This window comes from Hemitrygon akajei, chromosome 2, assembly GCF_048418815.1.
Source record: "Hemitrygon akajei chromosome 2, sHemAka1.3, whole genome shotgun sequence".
Lineage (NCBI taxonomy): Eukaryota > Metazoa > Chordata > Chondrichthyes > Myliobatiformes > Dasyatidae > Hemitrygon > Hemitrygon akajei.
Genome location: NC_133125.1, coordinates 16,468,714 through 16,487,115, shown reverse-complemented (window position 1 = coordinate 16,487,115; position 18,402 = coordinate 16,468,714). Strand labels below are relative to the sequence as shown.

Genomic DNA, 18,402 nt, shown 5'->3' with positions numbered 1-18,402 from the left:
ACATTTTTATGCCATATATTTATAGTGTGTCTGTATGTTTACTGCTGTCCTTTATGTGCTATATGCGATTTGTGCTGAATATGCTGTGTATTTTTCACCTCGGCCCTAGAGGAATGCTATTTTGTTTGGCTGTATACATGTATAGCAGAATGACAGTTGAATTTGAACTTGTAAATTATCATATCTCCAAAATATCCCTTATTTTCCTCTAATATGGTCACTTCCCAAATCCACACTCACCTTCCTTGCCACTCCTGGTATGAGTACTTCCAGTCATGTTGCTGCCCATACACACTGCTGGAATGGAATTAGAATCGGCTTATTATTGTCACATGTACCGAAGTATCATGAAAACCTTCTCTTGCATACTGTTCGTAGAGATCAGATTATTACTGAAGCAGTACAAAAGTAAAAGAATAAATCCTGGTCCAACTACATTGATGTCACAGACAAGAAAGCTCACCTCTTCAGGAGACTAAAGAAATACGGCATGTCCCAGTCGACTCTTACCAATTCCTATCGAAGCACCACAGGAAGTATTCATCTGAATGCATAAAGGCTTCGTGTGGCAACTGCTCGGCACGTGACCACAGGAAACTGCAGAGAGTTGTGGACACAGCTCAGCACATCACAGAAACCAGCCGCCCCTCTATGGACCCTGTCTGTACTTCTCGCTGCTTCAGTAAAGCAGCCAACATAATCAAAGAGCCCACCAACCCTGGACATTCACTCTTCTCTCCTCTTCCAGAGGGTAGAAGATACAAAATACTTTTTGTATAAAAGAACAGCTTTTATTCCACTGTTATCAGACTCTTGAATGGATCTCTTGAACAATAAGGTGGATTTGTGGCCTCAGAATCTACATCATTATTAACTTATTTTTATTGTTTACCTGCACTGCTTTCAATGTTCTCTCTAATTTGTAATGACCAGTGTGCACAAAAATCTTGTGCTGTGCATTTTTTTGCCCAGTGACAACAACATGTGCGCACTGAATATTTAAGTGGAAGTAAATCTGAAGCTATTCTAAGGATAATAAGCCATTCCACTTTAAATGAACCAGCATGTTTTTTTTGCGTCTCATGCTCTTTGGTTCTTTGGATTTCAACATAGTGAATCAATAATTTCTTTAATAAAAACAGTATAAATAAGCCAATTCTAAAATCTGCAGACAAATATTGCAAACTCCACGTTGTCAATACCGTCCGCATCAGAAAGCCAGAAAAGGAAATGTGACTGTGTACAATCGTGAAATATACTTAACATGCCAATGAGGTACAGGGTTTGCGCGCAATTTAAATTCCTTTGTGCGTTAGGAGCAAAAGACGTGCACACGCACACCTCAGGGGGAACATTGACTGCACTTTCTCCATAGTTTTTATGCTTTATTCTGCGTTGTTATTGTTTTATCTTGTACTACCTCAATGTATTGTGTAATGATTTGATCCGTATGAACAATATGCAAAACAAGCTTTTCAATGTATCTCAGTACATGTGACAATAATAAGCCAATAATAGAATGCAGATGAAGACTGTTTGGGAGTCCACTGGGTTGGAGATCTGATATCTGCAAGTCCAGGAAGCTCCACTGGAGGCTGGAGGCAGCCTACACTATCTGTGTATATGAGTGGGCAGGAGGGAGGAAAGTCTTGTTGTTACAATGCTATTGTTCTGTTATTGCTGTTTGTGACGTTCTGCTGAACATTGTTGGTACCAGAATATGCAGGCGACACATACAATCTGCCTACAACACATCCTAAGTATATGTTGGATCTTAACGGAGACAACACATTTCACTGCATGCTTCGATGTACTCATGATGAATAAATGAATCTGAATGTGAGACAAACCACACTTGGATTCTCTGCTCTCCATCCAATCAATCCATCTGAGTCAATGTTAAGAAAGGCAAATGCAATGTTAGCATTCATATTGAGAGGACGAGAATATAAAAGCAAGGATTAATACTGAGGCTTTACAAGGTACTAGTCAGCCTGGACTTGGATGTATTGTGAGCAATTTTGGGCCCGTTATCTAAGAAAGGATGTGCTGGCATTGGAGCAGGTCCAGAGGAGAGTCATGAGAATGATTCTGGGAATGAATGGGATCGCATATGAGCATATGGCTCTCAGCCTGCACTTATGGAGGTTAGAAGAATTAGGGGGATCTCATTAAAACCTTTTGAATATTGAAAGGCCAAAATAGAGTGGATGTGGAGAGGATGTTTCCTATAGTGGGTGAGTCTGGGACTAGAGGGCACAGTCTCAGAATAGAAGGATGCCCCTTTAGAACAGAGAAGCGGAGTTTTTCTTTAGTCAGAGGGTGATAAATCTGTGGAAATCATTGCCACAGATGACTGCGAAGGCCAAGTCATTGGGTATATTTAAAGCAGAGGTTAATAGGTTCTTGATTAGTAAGGGTGTCAAAGGTAACGGGGAGAAGGCAGAAGAATGGGGTTGAGAGGGATAATAAGTCAGCCACAATTGAATGGTCGATTAGACTCAATGGGCCAAATAGCTTTATTCTGCTCCTATGTCCTATGGTTTTATCAAAACGTATCAGTTTTGCCTTCTCTGTATCATTGTCTCCTGGAGTCCTCTACTTTATCTTTGTCTTTGCACAACAGAATTAAGTTTGAATTATTGTGGCAAATAAAAATACAGCATTAATTGGATAATATGATGTTGCAGACATTTCATTAGACCGTAGGACCATAAGATATAGGAGCAGAAATAGGCCATTCAGCCCATCGAGTCTGCTCTGCCATTTAATCATGGGCTGATCCAATTCTTCCAGTCATCCCCACTCTCCTGCCTTCTCCCCATACCCTTTGATGCCTTGGCTAATTAAGAACCTATCTTTCTCTGCCTTAAATGCACCCAATGACTTAGCCTCCACAGCCGCTCATGGCAACAAATTCCACAGATTTACCACCTTTTGACTAAAGTAATTTCTCCGCATCTCAGTTCTAAGAGGATGTCCATCAATCCTGAAGACGTGCCCTCCTGTCCTAGAATCCCCTACCATGAGAAATAACTTTGCCATATCTAATCTGTTCAGGCCTTTGAACATTCAGAATGTTTCTATGAGATCCCCCCTCATTCTCCTGAACTCCAGGGAATACAGCCCAAGAGTTGCCAGACATTCCTCATACAGTAACCCTTTCATTCCTGGAATCATTCTCATGAATCTTCTCTGAACTCTCTCCAATGTCAGTATATCCTTTCTAAAATAAGCAGCCCAAAACTGCAAACAATACTGCAAGTGTGGTCTCACGAGTGCCTTATAGAGCCTCAACATCACATCCCTGCTCTTATATTCTGTACCTCTAGAAATGAATGCCAACATTGTATATGCCTTTTTCACAACCAACTCAACCTGGAGGTTAACCTTTAGGGTATCTTGCACAAGGAATCCCAAGTCCCTTTGCATTTCTGCATTTTGAATTCTCTCCTCATCTAAATAATAGTCTGCCCATTTATTTCTTCCACCAAAGTGCATGACCATACACTTTCCAACATTGTATTTCATTTGCCACTTCTTTACCCATTCTCCTAAACTACCTAAGTCTCTCTGCAGGCTCTCTATTTCTTCAACACTACCCACTCCTCCACCTACCTTTGTATCATTGGCAAATTTAGCCACAACTCCATTAATACTCCAGTCCAAATCATTGACATACATCGTAAAAGACAGCAGTCCCAACACTGACCCCTGTGGAACTCCACTGGTAACTGGCAGCCAGCCAGAATAAAGCCTTTATTCCCACTCTCTGTCTTCCGCCAACCACCTATGCCAGTAACTTCCCTGTAATTCCATGGGTTCTTATCTTACCAAGCAGCCTCATGTGCGGCACCTTGTCAAAGGCCTTCTGAAAATCCAAATACACTATGTCTACTGCATCTCCTTTGTCTACCCTCCTTGTAATTTTCTCAAAGAATTGCAGTAGGATAGTCAGGCAGGAATTTCCTTTCAGGGAACCATGCTAGCTTTGGCCTATCTTGTCATATGCCTCCAGGTACCCCATAACCTCAACCTGAACAATTGATTCCAACAATTTCTGAACCACTGATGTCAGGCTAACAGGTCTATACTTTCCTTTCTGCTGCCTCCCACCCTTCTTAAATAGCGGAGTAACATTTGCAATTTTCCAGTCATCTGGTACAATGCCAGAATCTATTGATTCTTGAAAGATCATCGTTAATGCCTCTGCAATCTCTCCAGCAACTTCCTTCAGAACCCAAGGGTGCAATCCATCAGGTCCAGGAGATTTATCCACCCTCAGACCATTAAGCTTCCTGAGCACCTTCTCAGTCGCAATTTTCACTGCACATACTTCACTTCCTTGACACTCTTGAATGTCCGGTATACCGCAGATGTCTTCCACTGTGAAGACTGTTGTAAAATACACATTCAGTTCCTCTGCCATCTCTGCATCTCTCATTACAATATCTCCAGCTACATTTTGTATTGGTCCTATATCTACCTTCGACTCTCTTTTACCCTTCATATACTTAAAAAAGCTTTTAGTATCTTCTTTGATATTAGTCGCCAGCTTCCTCTCATAATTCATCTTTTCCTTCCGAATGACCTTCTTAGTTCCCTTCTGCAAGTTTTTAAAAGCTCCCCAATCCTCTATCTTCCCACTAGCTCTGGTTTCCTTGTATGCCCTTTTGCCTTTACTTTGGCTTTAAGTTCACTTGTCAGCCACGGTAGTGTCCTTCTTCCTTTTGAAAATTTCTTCTTATTTGGAATATATCTGTTTTGCACTTCCCTAATTTTTCGTAGAAACTCCAACCATTGCTGCTCTTCTGTCCTTCCTGCAAATGTCCCTTTCCAGCCAACTTTGGCCAGTTCCCCTCTCATGCCATTGTAATTTGCTTTATTCCGCTGAAATACCGACACATTGGATTTTATTTTTTTCCCTCTCAAATTTCAACGTGAACTCAATCATATTGTGATCACTGTTCCCTACGGGTTCCTTAACCTTAAGCTCTCTTATCGCCTCCCAATCACTGCACAACACCTAGCCCTAGTGGGCTCAACAACAAGCTGTTTTAAAAAGCCATCCCTTAGACATTCTACAAATTTTCTCTCTTGAGGCCCAGTACTGACCTGGTTTTCACAATCCACTTTCATGTTAAAATCCCCAATGATTATCATGACATTGCCTTTCTGACACACCTTTTCTGTCTCCTGTTGTAATATGGTGCAACCCTGCTGGATAGCTGACATGTTGCAAATTCTATACCAATTGCTCTGAACAACAGGGGAAAAGGTGGATAATGGGATTTCTGCAAGGATCTCCCACCACTGATAGCAATCACGGAAACAACAGGTTGTACCTCCTGACAGCCAAGACGTTGTGCACCAGCCAAATTGTGACAGATTGAGAAAGTCCTGTATCAGCCAGCTGAGAGCTCTAAACTAGTTGCATGTGTGTGTTTTCATTAGCACACTATATCATGTCTTGCAGCCAACCTAAGGAGCTCCCATCAATCAGAATAATCGAGACATTAAACTCCTATTATGGTGCTGAAATCCAGAAAAGCTACTGGACTGGATTTAGAGAGAATGAGGTATTAGGAGCTGTACAACAGAGTTTAAAAGCTGGATTTTGTCTGTTATATTCTCGGCTTCGCGTGCACTTTAAATGGTTTAAAACGTCTGGGTTTTTAAAAAATATATACAGTGGGTTCTTCTGATGTCAGAGAGAGGACAAAAAAAACACAATGAAGGTGGTGCGCATGAAAGTCTCACCATTTATCAAATCACTTTTGAGAAGAATCACAATATTCAGAGTGATTCAGACAGTGCTGTTAAACTGAAATCCTTTCCAAAGAAGCCATCATTACACCTCCTCCCATCTGGCCTCTTGTAAGGAAGCCATCCATTTCTCTCAGTTTCTCTGTCTCCACCCCATCAAGATGAGGCTTTCCATGCCTGGGCATCTGAAAGTATCTCTTTTTTCATCAAATATCATCGACGGAGCTCTCGGTTTCATTCACTACATTTCCCAGCCTTCTGCATTCACACCACCCCACTCTGCCCAGACAGAAGAGGTAAGGTTTCTTTTGATCCTCAGCTTTCATCCCCCCAGCCTCCGGATTCCAACACATCACCCTTCATCATTTCCGTCAACTGCAATGGGATCCCACCAATATTCTCACCCTGACTTCCCCGCACCCATTTCTGCTTTCTGGAGGGACCATTCCCTCCGTGACTCCCTGGGCTGCTCATCCCTTACCACCATCCAGCGAGTAAAACAGCCCCTCCTGGTCAGGCAGGTTCATATACACCTTCTCCAACCTCTTCTGCTGCATCTGGAACCCTCAGAGTGGCCTCCTCCACATTAGTGAGACCAAGTCTAGACTAGGCAAACATTTTCCAGAACACCTGCAAGCTCAAGATGGCCACTGGGACCATAACAACTCTCCTTCCCACTCCCACACTCACTTCTCAGTCTTCAGCCTTCTCCACCACCAGGGTGAGGACAAATACACACTATTCATCTTTTGCACTATTTATTCTATGTTTGGAACTTATAACAATTTTTATGTCTTGTAGTGAAATGCTTCCACAAAACCACAAATTTCATGACATTCAGTATGATAGTCATAATAAACCTGATTCTGATTCTACCTGCCATACATTAAACCCACAGGGTGCCCTATTCTCTCCCCATTCTCTCCTGTTTCCATCTACCCAACTTCTCTTTCTTATCTAGATCTCTTTTATCCCCCTCACTTATTAGATCCCAGCATTTGCAGCCTCGAGTCTCCACTTATCATCTTTGATCCTCTGAATCTAACTTCATCCTCCCCTCCCATACCTGACTCCATCTTTCCTGTCACTGCCTATCACCCACCAGACACTGTCTCTCATCTCTACCCTTTCCTCTCCCCTACCCAGGTCCATCTGCCTCTCATCCTCCTGGTTCCACCCATCAGCAGCCAGTCCCTGCCTCACCCCTCCCTTTCATCTTTTTCTATTGGCTATCTCTCCTCAATACTCTCAATCCTCATATAGGATCCTATTGAAATATTGGTCCCTTTGCCTCCACATTCGCTGTCTGACCAGCTGAGTTCCTTGAGCAGTTTGTTTTTCACTTCAAACTATAGCATCTGTGGTCTCTAGTGGTCCTGAAAACCATTTTTCTATGTAGAGATGTTTCCGTATTTCTTTTTATTTATTTATTCAGATAGAGCACGGAATAGGCCACCTACCAACTGGAACGTCCAAAAGAAACCCGTGTGGTCACAGGGAGAACATGCAAACTCCGTGCAGACAGTGGCACGAATTAAATCCAGGTCACTGGTATTGTAAAGCATTGTGCTAACTGCAGTGCTACCTTGCTGCCCCTTGCAATTTCATTCCTGTGACTAAATTCTAAATTTAAGTACCACAGTCTGTTTGTTCTGGATTCTTCTGTCAGAAACAGATGTAACCAACTCCATCACTTACAAAATGCTGGAGGAACACAGCAGGTCAAGCAGCATCTATGGAAATGAATGAACAGCCGATGATTCAGGCCAAGGCCCTTCACCAGGATTACTTAATCGTCTTGAACAGCTTTTACTGATCAACAGTTAACCTTTCATTTCTGGAACTGAAGGAACACAGTATCAAATTCTCCACTTTTAGAACTCTCATTCCCTCTTTATCAGGCCGCCTTTCATTATTTTGGCTCTGTTTTTTCTTTCCATGAATGCAGTCAGCTTTATTGGGCATGCCTCAAAGCTTTGCTATTAGCAATGCATACCACAGACAAAGAGACATAATGGGCTTTTAATTGCCACTGTAAGTCATTAGTTCTCACACTATCAGACACAGACCCTTTGCTCTACCCATTCCTCTGCCAATTTTTCTGCTATTAAAATAACCTCCCCCCCTCCACTTTCTTAATTCTGCTGAAGAGTACCCAATCTGAAATGTTAACTATCTCTCTTTCCACAGAAACTATTTCTCTTTCCTTTCTGCTGAATGCTTCCAGAATTTTGTTTTTATTTCAAACTTCCAACACATGCAATTCTTTTGACTTCCATTATTTTATTGGAGAGCACTCTGACTGATAGGAGGCTTCAATGCACAGGATTGAAAGAGGTTGCAGAGGCTTGTAGGCTCCATCACGGGCACAATACTCCCCACTATCGAGGTCGAGGAGGTGGCATCCATCGCTAATGACCCTCACCATCCAGGACATGCCCTCTCTTCCATACTACCATCAGGGAGGAGGTACAAGGGCCTATGATGCACAACTCAACATCTTCTTCTCCTCCGCTAGTAGATTTCTGAATGGTCCATGAACACCACCTCACCATTCCTCTTTTGCACAGTTATTTCTTATTGCAACTTGTAGTAATGTTCTGTGTCTTGCACTGTACTGCTGTACAAAACAGCACATTTCACGACACGTCAGTGATGATAAACTGCCAATCTACCATGCCGCCCCAGCGCTTCTTAACTTTGCACTTTAAAGATGCAAGAAGTGTGAATGAATAAAAAAAATTCAACAAACCTTCAAAACTTTAAGAACAGGTCACTGGTACGAAACATCATCACTCAGTGATGAAGGGAAGGCCGAAGTGAATACATTATTTTTTTTAAAACTCAGAACTATTTAACTGTCCAAAAAACCGTGGAATTACAAGATGTCAATTGGGGTCAATGTGCATATTGCTATGTAATTGCTCCGGTGTTGACTGATGGAAAGAAGGCACCGCGGAGTGCACAGAAACACAAAGGAAATGTTATCCATATGGATACTGAAACTGCACTGCAACTAGAAATCCGCCTGTATTGCATGGGGGGAGGGGTGGTAAAGTGCTAGTAACAATCTATTTAGCACAGTCAGTACGTCCTTCCCCTAGGGAAGACACAACTCAGAGCATGTAATCAAGAGAGCTTTACAGAGTTCCTTCACAGTAGAGGTTTTGCCAGACCGACATCCAGCATTTAAGAGCACCTTCACTTTGTCACCCTTCATACAGTACATACACATGTATTTATTTAGATACAGCTTGGAACAGGCCTTTCCAGCCCTTCGAGCTGCACCACTGAGCAATCCCCAATTTAACCCTAGCCTAGTCCCGGGACAATTTGCAACCTACCAAATGGTACATCTTTGGTCTGTGGGAGGAAACCAGAGCATCTGGAGGAAACACGTGCAGTCACGGGGAGAGTCTACAAATTCCTTACAGTTCGCAGTGGGGTTTGAACCCGGGTCGCTGGTACTATACAGCGTTGTGCTAACCACTGTGCTACTACACCGCCCCACGTATACCAGCAGAATTAGGCCACGGCCCTTCGAGTATGCTGTGCCATGGCTGATCCATTCCCTCCCAGCCTCAATCTCCTGCCTTCTCCCCGTACCCCTTCATGCCCTGACCAATCAAGAATCTATCAATCTCTGCCTTAGATATACCCAATGACTTGGCCTCCACAGCCACCTGTGGCAATGAATTCTACATATTTACCACTCTCTGGTGAATTCCTCCTCATCTTCGTACTAAATGGATGTCCTTCTATTCTGACGCTGTGTCCTCTGGTCTTAGAGTCCCCCAACACTGGAAACATCCTCTCCACATCCACACTGTCGTGGCCTTTCAACATTCAAAAGGTTTCAGTGAGATCCACCCCCCACCCCCCAAGGTTTCTTTGTGCGATAGATTTCCTATATATTGATTGTACAATGACTTAGTACAGAAATATAGAACGTTAATACGATGTACATTTGTCAATATGAACAATCTGAGGGACAGTTTCTGGTGACCTGCATTCATTTGCCTGCTTTAGCAGTGTCAGCTACATTGCAATGCAGTATTTATAATAAAAAATATTCGTTCAGGTCCTGAAGCAAAGAAGCAATACATAAAATGCGTAGTGGCTGTTCATTACACTATCTGTCATTTTGCCAAAATTACAATTTTTTTAAAAATTCAATTTCAAATCAGTATACGGTGCTTCCGAAATTTTTTCCTCAAAGTTCCTTCATGCCATGCAGAGGTGGAGGACTGTCTGCAAGGCTCGGGATCAATGGAGAGGGTCGAGTGGACGAGGGAGTCACAAAGAGAGTGATCCCTACAGAAAGTGAAATGGGAAAGGGAGGGAAAATTAGAGATAGTCAGAATGGGTTTCTGAGGGGTAGGTCATAACTCATGAGCCTGACTGAATTTCTTGAGGATGTGACAAAGCAAATTGATGAAGGTAGAGTAGTGGATGTGGTATATATGGATTTTAGTTCAAAGTAAATTTATTATCAAAGTGTGGCGACCCACTTTCTGCGCAGGTGAACCGGCTCACAAATAGCCAGCATGCGAGGGGAGACACATCGCTACATTGGTGACACCGACGGTCCAAACGGGATTTGGACCAAAGATGACTGACTCTTCATCTGTTCACGCAGTTTCGCTCAAACTGCTGACTTTCTGGACGCTGCGACCACGCGTGTGGTTTAGCCAAGCAGAAGCCCAGTTCCAGATTCGGCAGATATCCTCTGATTCCACGCATTACTACCACGTGGTGAGCTCCCTTGACCAGGAGACGGCCGCCCAGGTTGCGGATTTCATACAGTCGCCCCCGGAAGAAGGCAAATATGAAGCATTCAAAGCGCTGCTCATTAGGACCTTCGGCCTCTCACGGTATGAGTGGGGTGCCCGCCTGCTTCACCTGGACGGTTTGGGAGACAGGCTGCCATCAGCATTGATGAACGAGATGCTGTCCCTGGCTGACGGACACAAGCCCTGCCTCATGTTCGAGCAAGCGTTCCTGGAGCAACTGCCCGAGGACATACATCTGCTGCTGGCCGACGCAGATTTCAGCAACCCCCGGAAGGTGGCGGCCCGGGCAGACGTGCTGTGGAAAGCCAAGAGGGAGAGCATGGCATCCGTTGGTCAGATTACCAGGCCACGCGCCCAACAGCAGACCAGACCAGGCCCGGCAAGGGAGCGCACACAACACAGAGGCAGGAGTGAGGAGGACAGTGAACAGTGGTGTTTCTACCACCAGGGGTGGGGCACAAAAGCCCGCCATTGTCGCCCGCCCTGCAAGGGCCAGGGCCAGCTGCCGCTAATGACTATGGTGGCTGGCCACCAGGACAGCCTCTTGTACGTCTGGGACAAACAGTCGGGATGCTGCTTCTTGGTCGACACCGGAGTGGAGATCAGCGTCTTGCCCCCGACGGGGTACGACACCCGCAACAGGAAGCCAGGACCCACCCTGAGGGCCGCAAACGGCAGCACGATACGGACCTACGGCACCCGCACAGTGCAGCTGCAGTTCGGTGCCAGCCGGTTCACGTGGGACTTCACACTGGCCGCCGTGGCCCAACCACTCCTGGGGGCGGACTTCTTGCGAGCTCACAGCCTGCTGGTCGACTTGCAAGGGAAAAGACTGGTACATGCCAACACTTTCCAGACGTTCTTCCTGGGTGAAGCCAAGTTGCCGGCCCCACACCTGGACTCCATCACGCTGTCGGACAACGAATTCACCAGAATCCTGGCGGACTTCCCATCGATTCTGGCACCGCAGTTCACGGCAGCCATGCCCAGACACGGGGTACAGCACCACATTCCGACCCAGGGACCACCCCTCCACGCCCGCGCACGAAGGCTCCCCCCGGAAAAGCTCCGCCTGGCGAAGGAGGAGTTCAAGAGGATGGAGGAATTGGGGATCGTACGGAGGTCCGACAGCCCATGGGCCTCCCCCCTGCACATGGTGCCCAAAGCAGCCGGGGGTTGGAGACCATGCGGCGACTACTGCAGACTGAACGAGGCTACCACTCCAGACCGCTACCCCGTGCCGCACATACAGGACTTTGCAGCAAACCTGCACGGGGCAAGAATCTTTTCCAAAGTAGACCTCGTCCGGGGATACCATCAAATCCCGGTGCACCCTGAAGACATCCCCAAAACAGCACTCATCACCCCGTTCGGCCTGTTCAAGTTCCTCCGAATGCCGTTCGGCCTGAAGAATGCCGCACAGACGTTCCAGCGGCTAATGGATGCGGTGGGATGCGACCCGGACTTTGCGCTCATCTATTTGGACGACATCCTTATAGCCAGCAGTAGTCGTCAGGAGCATCTGTCCCACCTCCGCCAGCTCTACTCCCACCTCAGTGATTTCTGCCTCACAATCAACCCGGCCAAATGCCAGTTCGGTCTCGATACCATCAACTTCCTGGGCCACAGGATTACCAAAGACGGGGTAACATCTCTGCCCGCCAAGGTAGACGTGATCCGCCACTTTGCCTGGCCCAACACGGTCAAAGGCCTGCAGGAGTTCGTTGGTAGGTGAGCTTCTACCACCGTTTCCTCCCCTCAGCAGCCCGTACCTTGGGACGAGGAGGCCGCGGTCGCTTTCGTTAAAGCCAAGGAAGCCTTGGCAGATGCCGCGATGCTGGTACACCCCAGAATGGACGTTCCGACCGCACTCACGGTGGATGCATCCGACACAGCAGTTGGTGGGGTGTTGGAGCAGCTCATCGAGGGGCGCTGGCAACCCCTGGCATTCTTCAGCAAGCACCTATGACCACCCGAACTCAAGTACAGTGCTTTCGACCGGGAGCTGTTGGCACTGTATCTGGCAATCCGGCATTTCAGGTACTTCTTGGAAGGCAGGCCGTTCATCGCGTTCACAGACCACAAACCGTTGACCTTCGCGTTTACGAAGGTGTCTGATCGGCTCGCCAGCAGCAACATCTGTCCTACATCTCCGAGTACTCGATGGACATCCAGCATGTCTCGGGGAAGGACAACGTCGTGGCGGACGCACTCTCCAGACCAGCTGTCCAGGCCCTATCCCTGGGGGTGGACTATGCAGCACTGGCGGAGGCGCAGCAGGCAGACGACGAGATGCCCAGCTATAGGACCGCAGTCTCGGGTTTGCAGCTGCAGGACTTTCTCGTAGGCCCAGGTGAGAGGACCCTCCTGTGCAACGTGGCTACCGGCCAACCTCGCCCCATCGTCCCGGCAGCCTGGAGGCGGCGGGTTTTCGACTCCATACACGGTTTGGCGCACCCATCTATCAGGACAACCGTCCGGCTGGTCTCCAGCAAGTTCGCGTGGCACGGACTTCGCAAGCAGGTCAGTGAATGGGCCAGAACGTGCGCGTAGTGCCAAACAGCCAAGGTGCAGCGGCACACTAAAGCCCCGCCACAGCAGTTCGAACCCACCCACAGGAGGTTCGATCACATTCACGTGGATATCGTGGGCCCCGTACCAGTGTCCCGAGGAGCACGGTACCTCCTAACTATGGTAGACCGGTTCACGAGGTGGCCAGAGGCGGTCCCGCTCACCAACACATCTGCCGATTCCTGCGCCCAAGCACTGATCGCAACCTGGGTAGCACGCTTCGGGGTACCGGCCCACATTACCTCCGACAGAGGCGCCCAGTTTACCTCCCGCCTGTGGTCGGCTGTGGCCAACCTGTTGGGAACGCAGCTGCACCACACAACTGCCTACCACCCACAGTCGAACGGACTGGTGGAACGCTTCCACCATCACTTGAAGTCGGCTCTCATGGCCCGCCTGAGAGGACCTAACTGGGTGGACAAGCTTCCCTGGGTCCTGCTTGGAATTCGTACAGTGCCCAAAGAGGATCTGCACGCCTCGTCGGCCGAGTTGGTGTACGGCGCACCCCTGGTCGTCCCGGGAGAGTTCATACCAGCCCCAAGGGGGCAAGAGGAAGAACCCGCAGCAGTCCTGGACAGGCTACGCGAAAGGCTCGGCAACCTGGCCCCCGTACCAACTTCACAGCACGGACGGACCCCGAGCCATGTACCCAAAGACCTGCAGAACTGTAAGTTTGTGTTTGTACGAAGGGGCGGACACCGGGCGCCGCTACAGCAGCCGTACGAGGGGCCGCTCAGGGTGATCAACAACAACGGGTCCACGTACGTTCTGGACATTGGGGGGGAAAGAGGAGGTTTTCACGGTGGACCGACTCAAACCAGCCCATGTTTGATATATATATGGATAGGAAAGGAGTGGAGGGTTATGGGCTGAGTGCGGGTAGGTGGGACTAGGTGAGATTAAGAGTTCGGCACGGACTAGGAGGGCCGGAATGGCCTGTTTCCGTGCTGTGATTGTTATATGGTTATATGGTTATATGTGGACTTGGCGCAGCCGGTCGAGGTTCAGGTACCACGGCGCAGAGGCAGACCTCCCAAACAGAGGCTGATCCGGACTGTGGACATTGGGGGGTGCATCGCCGGTTCTGGGGGGGGGGGGGTTATGTGGTGACCCACTTTCTGCGCTGGCGAACCGGCTCACAAATAGCCAGCGCGCGGGGGGAGACTTTGGTAATGCACCTCTGGCGTCATTTCCGCCCGGAGAGGGCGGGCACTAGGGATTTAAATACCAGCACCGCGAAGTTTGAATAAACTAGTCTCAAAACGACTTACCGACTGCGTGTCGTTATTTCAGCGCTGTGTGTAGCACATCGCTACAAAAGTACATATATGTCACCATATACAACTCTGAGATTGATTTCTTGCAGACATACTCAGTAAATTGTAAGTGACCCACAGAACATTGCTGTGTTTCACTGGTGCCACCTTCATTATCCTGGAAAGATTTTGGTTGAAGTTCCCCATGGTGGGCTGGTGGGCTCGCTCAGAAAGTCTAGGAGGCATGGGATTCAGGGAGACTTGGCTGTGTGGATTCAGAATTGGCTTGCCCATGTAACGCAGAGGCTGTTGTAGATGGAGTGTTTTCATGCTTGGAGGTCGGTGATCAGTAGCATTCTACAGGGATCTATTCTGGGACTCCAGCTCTTTGTAATTTTCATAAAAGACTTGGATGAGGAAGTGAAGGTCCCTCATGAGCTTGGAGATGACACAATGATCGATGTGTGTTGTGAATAGTATAGAAGGCTATCAGAGGTTACAACAGGAAAATGACAAGGTGCAGAGCGGGGCTGAAAAGTGACAGATGGTATTCACTTTGGATGGTTGAGTTCAAAGGCAGAATACATGCTAGTGGCAGGATTCTTAGCAGTGTTGAGGAATTGAGAGAACTTGGGGTCCGCGATCATAGATCTATCAAAGTTGCCACACTAGTTGATAGGGTTGCTAAGAAGGCAAATGGTGTGTTAGCCTTCATTAGTGGGGGGGGGGGGTGGGTTTGATTTCAAGAGCCATGAGGTAATGTTACAGCTCTATAAAACTCTGGTTGGATCCCATTTGGAATATTGTGTTCATTTCTGGCCACCTCATTATAAGGAGGGAAAAGCTTTATAAGGGTGCAGAGGAGATTTGCTAGGATGCTACTTGGATTAGAGAACATGCTTTATGAAGAAAGGTTAAGCGGCTGGGGCTTTTCTCTTTGGAGTGAAGGAGGATGAGAGGTGACTTGATAGAGGTGTATTCAATGATAAGAGACATAGATGGAGTAGACAGCCAGCAGCTTTCTCCCAGGGCAGTATTGACTAATCCTAGTCAGCATAATTATATTATAGGGGAGAAATAGGCACGTGGATGATAGAAAAAGGGAGGGCTATGTGGGAGGAACAGGTTTGATAGACCCTGTAGTAGATTAAATGGTTGGCACACATTGTGGGTCGTAGAGCCTGCACTGTATTGTTCCTTTCCCTTTCGAACAATAGTGACTACCTTTCAAGGTTCTTCATTGCATATAAAGCATCTTAGCATATTTTAGAACTGTCTATATAAATGAAGGTTCTTCTTTCATGCAGAAAACACAGCAAGGAATAATTGCTCATATTTATTTTTAAAAAACAGTAAATAAATTTAATAGCTTATCTTCAAGCAAAGAAAAAGATAGGCATCACGACAATTAGCCTTCTGGAGGTTGGAGTTCAATTTAAGCAGTCTGTATGTTCTCCCTGTGGAATGTGTAGGTTTTCTCCAGGTGATCCAGTTTCTTCCCAGAGTCCAAAGATGTACCAGGTAATTTAATTTGTCATGCTAGCCCTAAGGACCTACTCCACACTGTACAGCTAAATAAATTAATAAATAGATAGATAAACCCGAGATTAGCTCACGTTGCCCATTATCAGCTGCAACACCACCATTCCATTGCTGATTTTCTCTTCTCCCATATCTTTCCTAGATCCATCAGACATCTTGCATCCCACAGCACGCTCAGAGGTGGAATATCTACTTGCTTTTCACTAACTTGCAGGCTAAGGAAAAGGCCTTGGTACACGTTGTACATTAAGGGCAATGTGATACTTCAAAACATCTTGGCTCTCACCTGCCTTTCACAGTGGGGTGGCCTTACACAAAACGTGTGTTGGCTCAGCGTGCGCTCCTAGTTTAACGCATCTCTCCAGGCATGGAAAAATAATTTGGTCAGCATCTCTTAGGTATTCTGCCTATAACACTTGATAGTGCGCGTTAACGATCAGTTTGTTAAGACACCAGCTTCTCTTTTACCAGAATTAATCTGGGATAAACAATACATTTGTGATGGGATGAATTTCTCTGCAGTTGGACCCTGTAATAATAAGTCACGCAAAGAAGTAGATTTATTTGGTAACTGTACATTGACATTTGCACAATAGCAAACTTGTTCCAATCAGGGTGTAAAACCACAAGGAAACAGTAATTGTGTCTATTAATTATATATTCATTGGACAACTCAGCTATAGCAAAGTTTGGTGTCAGTAACTGTAAAGAAATAATTTAAAAGAACAACTTACTTAATGTCATATCTTATCTCGGTGCAGCAAAACAGTTCATTGATCTTCGTAGAGCCTCCGGAGTGACATGGCAATGTAGAGGTTAGTGTAATGCTTTACAGTGCCAGCGACCTGGGTTCAATTCCCGACACTGTCTGTAAGGAGTTTGTACGGTTTCCTCTTGACCATTTAGGTTTCCTTGGGTGTTTCCTCCCACATTCCAAAGATGTATGGGAGAGTAGGTTAATTGGTTATGTCGGTGTGACTGGGCTTGTTGGGCCGGGAGGGCCTATTACAGTGCTGGTTCCCTAAATAAAAATAAATAAATAAACGGAGGGGCTTTTTTTACACTGTAGCCCCTGTGAAAAGTGTCAACTTGAACAAAATGTTAGATTACTTACTTCTGGTGTGAACTGCTTATTCTATCAATGTAATTCAGCTTCATGTTTGAATGAACAAACCATCATCTAAACAGGGAGAAAACAACTGTTGGGTATTGTACTTCTAACACTCCAGCCTGCACATAAAATTGATCCATTCTTAGCACTTCGAATAATGCACTTAAGCTGGTTTTAAGTGGGCAGAAAGAGAAATTGAGCTGATGCATTGAAGCCAGAAAATTGTAAAAATTGGCTCTTGTAGTTCAGAGAAAGAATCATGGATGAAAACTGAATGCCAACTAAATAATGAAGCAGATTATGGACAGTTTAATGGCACTTCTCATAGTCCACATAAAAAAAATCATTATCCTCTGCTAGCAGAGAAAACGAAGACAGGGAAGTTTAATGATTCAAACTGAAGCCTATTTGGAAACTAAAAGCCTTTAAGAAATTGAACCAATGAGTTGTCAGTGCAACAATGATTTGTAAAGGTAGGTATAATTTTCAGTGCATGGCTTCCAAAGTGATTCAAAAGTAATTTATTATCAGCAGATGAAAATTCCTAGCAGGTTATAAAGTGAGTCTTCTGCACTTAAACAACATCCTACTGTCAAAAGAGTCAAAGATCCCTATATTTCATACAAAATTAAATGAGCATGGGATGTTTTTTTAAAAAGTTATACCTTCTCATAAAGCTTTTGAGCAATGTTATTTATAAGGAGAGTGCACAACTCAAACCAATTGATGACTAACTACTGTCTTATGATGAACACCAAAGCTACTTTGCTTTTATTTCCAAGAAAAATTGCTTCCCTCCTCCCCCAGATTGCAGGAACTTCAACTTAATGAATCTGTTTTCATTTGTTCTTAGAAATGCTATACAATAGAGTTAGTCCAATCTCAGATTCAGAACATCTGATAGGAAGTGAGATGCTTCCAATGATACCAGATACAAATGGTTATATCCAAAAGTGATAAACTCAGGCCATTTCAGTATGGAATATCCAAGAAAAAGAAGGATAAATATGTTGTGGAAATTTCACATTCTCCCCAACAGCAGCCATATAGCAGAATTTATAAAACTTCTGTCTAACAACAAGAATATTTAGGTCCAGAATTAGCCAATGTTTTTATATTGAAAAGGAATCAGAGGTGAAGGGTCTTATTATGTCATCTTCCCCCTGAAAGAGTTTATATGTACTTTATCTCCTTATATCTCCTTAGGCTAGAAAAGCTTTGATCTGAGATATTGATTCTATTTCATTAGTGCCAAATGTTTTCATTGCTGCCTTCCTCTTCTTTCCACGGTCATTTCTCTACCCTTGGTGGCACATGTAAAGTCCTGATCTTGTGTGATCCTGAACTCTGTAATTTGGGCCAG

General features: G+C 45.7%; 1 protein-coding gene across 2 annotated transcripts in view; it reads right to left on the bottom strand.

Annotated features, from left to right (window-relative positions):
* The window catches only part of rgmb (repulsive guidance molecule BMP co-receptor b), a 217,539-nt gene that overhangs the window by 64,123 nt on the left and 135,014 nt on the right, over positions 1 to 18,402 (bottom strand). The window lies entirely within an intron of this gene.